This window comes from Berghia stephanieae, chromosome 8, assembly GCF_034508935.2.
Source record: "Berghia stephanieae isolate SIO BIC M18660-M18661 chromosome 8, UCSD_Bste_1.3, whole genome shotgun sequence".
NCBI classification, from domain to species: Eukaryota; Metazoa; Mollusca; class Gastropoda; order Nudibranchia; family Aeolidiidae; genus Berghia; species Berghia stephanieae.
The window spans coordinates 34,021,147-34,029,744 of NC_088367.1; the positions used below are offsets into that span (position 1 = coordinate 34,021,147).

At 35.7% G+C, this 8,598-nt stretch overlaps 1 long non-coding RNA gene across 1 annotated transcript in view; it reads right to left on the minus strand.

The window, feature by feature from the left end:
* Window positions 1-1,094: 1,094 nt before the first annotated feature.
* Window positions 1,095-8,598, minus strand: part of LOC144978555 (uncharacterized) — a 69,289-nt gene continuing 61,785 nt past the window's right edge. The window contains exons 2-4 of the long non-coding RNA XR_013646532.1: window positions 5,784-5,915; window positions 5,355-5,443; window positions 1,095-4,258 (exon numbers count right to left, since the gene is read on the minus strand). This is a non-coding gene — a long non-coding RNA (uncharacterized LOC144978555). The remainder of the gene's footprint in view (window positions 4,259-5,354; window positions 5,444-5,783; window positions 5,916-8,598) is intronic.

Below are 8,598 nucleotides of genomic sequence, written 5' to 3' on the forward strand. Positions count from 1 at the left end.
CAAGGTAAAGATACACGAGGGGGATCGAGAACGGTGAATGTCATTTGAGAGCCTTTAAAAAGGACTCAGCGATGCGCCGCTTTTCAACTTAGAGCGGGTCTCGAAACAACTAGAAACACAGTCGCACAAAAATTAAAATTTCAGTCAATTTATACGTGACCTCCACTCGAAAATTTCTGCTGGAGTCATTGACTATTTATGTATTACGTGTTTGTTTGTACTCTGACTTGCCACCCCCCCCCCCCCCCCCACCCCTCCCCCTACCCCCTCCCTCCAAAACAAAAAGGAGTAAAATCTAGTCAAACCAAAATTTGAATAAAAATCCATGAAAAAAACAAACAGCAATGACAAAAATAGACAAAATAAAATAAAGCACAATCATGAAACGTAAAATCAGAAATAAAAACTTTAAAACAGAGGCCTACCTTGCATGGGTTTAAACCGCAGAACTATTGATTACCCGTCATTCACGCTACTTTAATATCACAGAAACTTAACCTTTTACTTGGTATAACTGAATGCTTATTCATATTCAGACTATGTGGGGGCTATGTGATCTGGTGGTATGCAACTCGATTTCGGATCAGAAGATCCCGGGTTCGAGCCTCGTTCGGCGCATTGTTTAATCCTTGGAAAAGGCTCTTTACTCACATTCTCTCACCGTACTCAGATGTAAAATGAGTACCTGGCCGTTAACAACGTCGTCACTGTCGAAAAAAAATGTAATATTGCCTAGCAGGCTTCATGTCTCGTTCTATATGTTACGTGTTGCTGTTGGACACCTTGTGAAACGAATTGAGCGCATTTAGTGGATATTACGCTATATAAATGCTCTAGGTTTTTTTTTTCTAGACTCACGTTTTGCTGTGAAATCAATCTCCTTCTCACCAATGCCTATTCCCCAATTTTTTACCTCCATTTAAAGAAAAACATTTTTAAAAAGTAAAACAAGAACAGAACAAACGAAAAAAAAAAAGCAAACATCCTCGAAATACAAAACTAAACTCAAACATATTAACAAACCAAAATCAAACACAAAAAAAAAGAAAGTAGAAAATATATCTGCCCCCCCCCCCCCCCCCCCAACTAAAACAAATCAAAAGAACCATGAAAACAAAACCAAAAAAAAACAAACAAAAAAAAACAAACAAAAAAATAAAAACAGCACACAAGAACACACTAATATACACAGGCAAAACAAAACAAGAATAATGAACACTCCCTTTAAACAAACAACAAGCAAGCTGACAAGTTGTAATGTTTAAATAAAATGTACCGTTTTTATTGACCGAAATAAAAATAAAACAGAAGATTTATAGAAAAGCATATGAATACTCCCTTTAAACAAACAAGCTGACAAGTTGTAATGTTTAAATAAAATGTGCCGTTTTTAATAAAATAAAACGGACGATTTACAGAAAGCAAGCATTTGTTTTTCCGAGTGAACGATATAATATGATGGTGATGATATGATTTTACAATAAACATGAAATTATGTAGAAATTACCCATAACATACAATTGATGCTATATGTTTAGCGAAAATACGCACAACCTCCGCCAGCCGGATTTACCGTATCTACACACAAAACATTGTATAACCTTGAACCTCTATAATCTGAATAATCAAATTCTGAGAGAAGTAGAATCATAATGGATGATTAAAAACAAGTTATGTCATTTCAGAGCCAGTATAAATGAAGAAAATGGGAGAGCAAAAAAGTTCTAGAATGACAATTAAAGTACCCAAGAGAAGGTAAGACAAAGGAGATTGGTTCAAATAGGAAACAGATGTAGATTCCAAGAGCACATTATCAAAGTACTTAGTTTGAGATCACCTAAAAGTCTCATCCAGACGCCAGCACAGGTTCCCACTCTAATAGGAATACACTCAAAATGTTTTACAAATCATATATATAATATAAAGACAACATAATACAGTTCATAACAGAGAGATGATTTACAATGAAAAAAAAATCATCTCCTAAAACTAACTATACATTTGACTGTTTCCCCTCTCAGCCAGGGCACCCGGCCAGGAAGAGGACAAAACCAAGTAATCTCATTCCAAGAAAAAGACAGAAAGCAAGTTGGAAAACAGATACAGGGGGATAGAATTTATTTTTTAAATGAGCTTTTATATAGAGCAATATCCATCAATGTGCTAAAAGCACTTTACCAGAAGACACAGTAAGACCTCCCTGCCCACTTTGAGTAGTTCAGTGTTGTATACAATGGAGATCCAAAAGATTTTTTTAAAATGCGTACAAAGTTGCAAAATCGAAAATAGAGCACTAAATTTGATAATAGGCAAATAGACCATACCAGTGTTGTATTAATAGATAATATGAATTTACTCTTTATAGACACTATAAATAGTATCCACTTTTAAATCTAATATAACCCACCCAGATAATACTACTGAACTCCCGATATGAACGTCCAGGTCAACAAACTGATTAAAGTGTTTAAGAACACTATAAAAAATAAATGCGTAAATGCCAGAGCAAAAATGCATAAGAATACACATCTTTTCTTTTTTACTGGCGCTGAAATAACCTTGACTTTGACCCATGCTAAATGTGTCGCAAGTGACGTAAAATCCTTAAAAGGTACTTATCACTAAGTTGTAAAAAATGTCAAAGAATAATTATTACATATACAGCCCAAGCCAATAATTGGAACGCCATATTTTCAGAAGTCGCTTAATTCCAGATTATCAAATATATACCGAGCCCTATTGACACGAGCAAAAATGGAATTTTCTCATAACTTCACCAAGCGAAAGAAAGTACATTAACTAACAATTTGAGTCTATCACCGCCCATTACCTGTTACACAGTTAATGAAAGCTCATGTAATGACACAATTGTTTCTGTTGAAGAGGAATTTTTATGTTTTCAAGGGTTTACGGCGCTTGCAACACATTTACGTCATATCAGCGCCAGTAAAAAGGATGAACATTGGATAATAAAAACATTCTAGATGTACAATTCAAAGGACTTAAGGAAAAAGTATGACAAAGGGGAAGGGTTCAAATAGGGAACAGATGTAGATTCCAAGAGCACACTATCTCAGTACTTTGAGATTCTAAATGGTTCACTGCACACCAGCATAAGATGGCACTAAGAGGAATACACTCAAATGTGTGCAAACCATATGTTTAAATTAAAACTAAATAATCTCATTCCAAGACAAAGACAGAATGCAATTGGAAAACAGGGGGATAGAAGACACAGCAAATACCTCCCTGCCCACTATGGGAGGTCAGGAACCACACCCAGACGATGAGGAATACAGCACTGATTAAAATGTGTTGTAATTTATTGTACAGGATTCATGCGTCTTTAAATCATCAGGCAGTACATAAACATGCCATATAAATTTGTGGTCATACTCACTCTCCCCCATTTTCCATCCCTACCAAAAACATAATGTCAAATGTCTAAAAAACAAACGAAAGACAAAATACATTAAAGATGCTATGAATTACAATATACACAGCTACTGTAATATAAACGGTGTGTAGTTGTTGACATGTTCCAATTATGGAGGCCACTCACTGAGGGGGTTAATAGAAGTGATTTACACAATGCTTTTCCAATTAAGCTGCTAGCACTGTCCTCCCGTCTTTACAAATCCTGACCTCCTGTTGAAAACAAATGTTTTACAATTAAATTTGTTGAATTTCCAAAAGTTCACAACTCCCGATGAAAACATCAAATCCAACAGAGTAACAAGGAGTTCCATTGTCTATAAAAATGGCCAACGTCTAAATAAAAAACCCAAGTTTTAAATCATTGTACTGTTCTACTGATTTACAACAACACATGCTTTTAAAATCTCTTTCCTCCTTTCAGAATCAAGCCCTCAAAGCTTTTTATTGTGAAATGCTGATGAACAAGGAACTGACACAGGACTATGCTGGTGTTAGGTAACAACTCCTTGAGTCAACTTTGCAAAATTCCATGTCCAAGATGATAGTTTTAACTTTGTACACAACATATAACGTTTTGATTGAATCACAAACTTCATCTACAGTACAGAACGAATCATCTCCTGTTAGTGTTGAAATTCAAATGAGTAAGCAGTGTTGAAAAACATCTGATAACCCATGAGGCTCCTTTTTCCTTCCATCAAAGATGGTTGTCCACTCATGACCACACTATATTTGGCATTCTTGTGATCTATACTTTTCTGAGCAGGAACAGCTCGCTGTTCATCAGTAAAATGTCTGGTACTAGGATAGGGACAAGCATCTGAGGAAAAAAAAATGGCAATAGGTTAATAACGAAAGTAATCTAGAGAAATCAGCATTTTTTCATGAATAACCAAGAGGTGACGATGTACAAATGGTGGTGTAAACAAGGCTTGGAAATATGGAGCCAAAGATCCCCCTAGATTGATAAGTGCTAAATAAATGAGCAGTCTATTAATCTATTGAGATTAATCCTGACTACTTTAGATTGGGACCACCAATCCATCATTCGAATTCTAGAAAAATACACCCATAACAAAAACAGATTAACTCAAATTTCAATCATTCTTGCCAAAGTGGAATAAAAAAGGCTTTACAGCTGAGATACCCTTGTTGAAACCCAAGCAGAGGAACAGAAGATTACTTTGAAAATTTTCTGATAGGCTATCAATCCAAATCGAACACTGAATCATTGATCAATGCGTCAAAGAAATTTGATGAAAAACTCAAGCACCATGTGTAATAAAGCCCGGAAATTTTTTTTGATTCAGTGCTGGTGGTGACAAAAAGTGAAAAAGTAGGAAAATGTTGAACGATTGCGTTTAAGCCCCATTTCTACTGCACTAAACCCCACTTTTAGAGCAATTGAGATGATAGACTATCATTGTTACTCTAGCTAACTTCTGGAGAGTGGGAAACTGCACCTGTGTGTTCCACCACACATCAACTCTCACATTGTTTCGAGAAATTGTAATTTTAAAAAGGAGGAAATTCCTCCTCTAAACTACAAAACCGCGGATTTCCGCAGATCCGAGGAAAACCATCGGCACTCTTGTTTATAAATAGAAAATCGTCATACACATGCAGATGACACAACTTTTGGGACATTATTTCCAAGATGACTAAAGCACTCCTCAATGATAACGAAAACTATGGACTGCACTAGCACAACGCAAGTCCAGATATGATCTGTGAAGATGCACTGTCAGAAGTGCAGAAAATCACCTTTGTGCTTTATTATCTTAGTACATCAACAAACAATTAATTAAACAATATCTCTGCCATATGCCATTGGAATGAAACATACATCCATACACTATTTTATTTTAGCAGGCATTAGATGTCGCTCTATTAGAGCGATATATAGAGTTAGTTACCTGCTAGGCAGCGCTCAGAAATTATTCGTCCTGACTGCATCGACTTTCCCAAGTTTAGTGTTGTGACCATTTATTCATTGCTCATTTGCCTGAGAGTAACAATAATAGAAAAATAAAAATGAGGATTTGTTAACTTTGAGAACCAATTATTGTAAAAAAAAAAATGAAAATAAAAATACTAACAGATGAGACCATTGAGAGGAGTGTAATAGTAATATTCTTTAATACCTGCAACTTCGAACTCAGTCCAAGTGCATGCACCTCAAGCTCGTGCAACAGCAATAGAAAATTTAAAAATTTAATAATAAATGCAAGATTTCAATGATCTTATAATATTAACTTCCTGAGCGTCACCCCAAAATAATACTGCTTCATTGAGATTGGTCACATTTTTTGGGGTCAGGTTATGTTAATGGGATTTCTACTCACTCAAATATCATGTCCAGGAAATGATTTTATAGTTAAAGCTGAATCATGACCATGACCCTTCAACCTTTGAGTTGCCCATCTTTGGTGCTGCCAGGCTGAACACGAACACCACTGCAGATACTGGAATGCCATCTGAAATTTAGATTAATCAACATTAATAGTAATGTACAAAACTGAATGTTATAACATCTACAATATATATGCAGGATTAGACCTGTAAATGAGCTCTATAAAAATTGACTGAAACTCTTCGACAAACTGAAGATTCAATTATTTTTTTAAAAATAAGGGCATCATTGGAGAGGAGAGTGATAAATACAATACATTAAAATAGTGGGTGTTATTTCTTACTGGAAGTATGACTGCCATAATTTGATGTAGAAGTAGAAGGAATGCTAAATAAGCATGTCATTCATATAGGTAAAGATAACTTCATCAAAATCATATTCCTGCCTCTGAAATTTTTTTGACATAGAAAAATAATCACCATTATCATCTTTAACTTCTAGCCATGACCTATTGAATTTATTCCTCACATCTTTATCGATGCTCGACAAGTCTGAATTGCGATCCACGAACAGCTAAGCCATTGTGAGAACATTAGAATAATGTAGCAATGAGCAAACTTGATTTTCAATCAGTAAATGACCGGGAAAAAAAACTTAAATAAATATGACTTCTGGCCAATACACTGAATTATTAAGTAGAAGTGATTTATCAAGAAGAAACTTCGGCAGGCGTAGCGGAAAAATTCAAAGAATCGAAATGAAGGTAAATCGCCACAAAACAGCAAGCTCGCTTGAGCTTGAGCAAAACAATGGCAGAAAACGTCCTGATTTGCACGGGAATTAATTAGGCTACTTACCATTGTGTGTTGTGTTGTGTGTGTGTGTGTATGTGTGTGTGTGTGTGTGTTTGTGTGTGTGAATGAGTATGTTTCAGCCAAAGTAATTTGTAATTTAAGCGCTTAGAGTCTGGTGTCTCGGAGTTATAGCGCTATATAAGTTTTCAGCATTATTATTATTATCATCATCATCACTGCCACTACTACGACAATAACAACAACTACTACTACTACTACTACTACTACTACTACTACTACTACTACTACTAAAACCACCACCATCGCCACACTATCATTTCATGAAGGACCACCACTACTACTACTACTACAACCACCTCCACCACATCATCATCAACACCATCAATACCACCACGACGACGACGACATCAAAACACTATCACCATTAAAACAAGAACCACTACCACATCCTTACCACCACTACTACAGCCTCCTCCAACACAACAATATCAACACCACCACTTCTGCAACCACCACAACCACATACATCATCATTATCATTACTGCCACCAGTACAACATCCACCATCATATATCATTATTACCACCAACCCTACCATTAATTTTTATATTTTATACGTCATAATGAAATTGGTTTTGGAACTTTACTTGATTTGAAACAAGGGGTATTGGGATGATTATAGATCTCAATAGATTATATTTAGTTTGCAGAAATTCCTGTTTAAGCATTGAAATTATTCGGAATTGTTTCTGAAATTTACGTGAGCCAAATTTTAAGTTGGCGTCTCTGGTCAACTTGAAACAATGGGAGGTGGTCATTAGTGAATCTGTGAATAAGGGAGATGTGGCGACTATCACTACTACTACAACCATCACCACATCATCCCTACCACAACTACTACAACCACCACCACATCATCATACCTACGACTACCATTACTACAACCACCATGTTATAATTACACTTTCAGTTTTTGAAATTCCTCCGAGTGGTGTCAGAAATTGCTGCGAGACACATTTTGGATTGCATCACAATATATTTTAATGAAATTTAAATTTATAGGTTATTTTTGAATGGATGCTTCTTGATCTTAGCGCTGAAAAATGTCCTCCTTTTTAGTGACCGGTCATTTCACCCCTGATTTTAGTGAAATTCAAATTTATAGGTTATGGTCGCATGGATGGGTCATGATCTTCATGATGAAAAATTTTCTCCTTTTTGTGACCAGTCATTCTCACCCCTGATGGTCTCATCCACGAAGTCGGTAAGTAGGTCATGTGTATCTAAACTAAAACCCTATTTAATTCAAGTATGAGCAGTTTGAGAAAGTGGTAAATAAATGGCCGGGGTTTTATCAACTACGACACGTTGATCCATGTAAAAGTCTTAACTAACACTTTCTCACCATACACGAGTTTCATATTAGTAACACCGTTTTCGTTGTCGAATAAAATCAATAGCATGACACCAAGCAGAAGTTATAATTTGCTCTATACGCCAAGTGTCGTTGAAGCTACGGCTTGTTCTCCCCCTTTTAATGCGATTTATACACAGTATGTAAATATTGCGCTGTATGAAAAATTACGTTTAAAATTATTTACTGGAGTTGGAGTTGAATAGAGTTATCTGTCTTACTCAAGGACACAAAGCAAAGAAGAGAGCCCAATTTAAAATATGTCAGGAGGTTGGATGACTGCATGCTTATAGAAAATGACATAACAAGACGATAGTCGAGTATATAGGCTAACGCCCACTTCCCAATTGATAAAATGCTCGTTAAACGTTAGAATTAACCAGTGGATTTTTGACCAATCAAAACATGGAATTCGTGACATATCTTCACACGTTCTCGGACAAACATAGTTGGCTATTTATAAATAATAGCTTGAATAAAATCGACATCTCTCTGATCATTGTTATTGTTTTTCTACACCACAAAATAGGTGACTTGATATCACACGATTATCTCGATCAGATTATAAACGTTAAAGT